This window comes from Aulostomus chinensis, chromosome 9 (genome assembly GCF_037954235.1).
Source record: "Aulostomus chinensis isolate RoL2024-O1b breed Wild chromosome 9, RoL_Achi_v1.0, whole genome shotgun sequence".
NCBI classification, from domain to species: Eukaryota; Metazoa; Chordata; class Actinopteri; order Syngnathiformes; family Aulostomidae; genus Aulostomus; species Aulostomus chinensis.
Genome location: NC_141328.1, coordinates 16832018 through 16832477, shown reverse-complemented (window position 1 = coordinate 16832477; position 460 = coordinate 16832018).

Genomic DNA, 460 nt, shown 5'->3' with positions numbered 1-460 from the left:
AATGGTTTGTAAGCACGTTGTAAGCGCTTCGATATGGAGGCTTATTGGTGCCATCAGAGGAGAACATACCTATCATTTAATAACAATGAACAAACAAATAGAAATTTAGTTTAATATTTTTCTAACATTTTTCCACATTTTATGTTTTAAAGATATTTAAAAAAAAAAACGTTATTTATTGAATGACAAAATTAGGTCATTAAGGGTTGCTTTGAAAACAGTTTCATAAAACATATAATTTAAAAAAAATCCACAGAACATTTAGATATGTGCAGAATGAATGTTTAAATTGACATGAAAATAATGTTATAGTGATGAAATTGTTATTCATTCTAAATAAAATTATTCATGAATATTTATCAGGTCCAAAATGTGATTCATTTCAAGATTCCAGTGAATTAGCTGACAAATGGTAAAGGATTTCGGAGCTAATAGTGTAAACATGTTGATGTGTTATCTA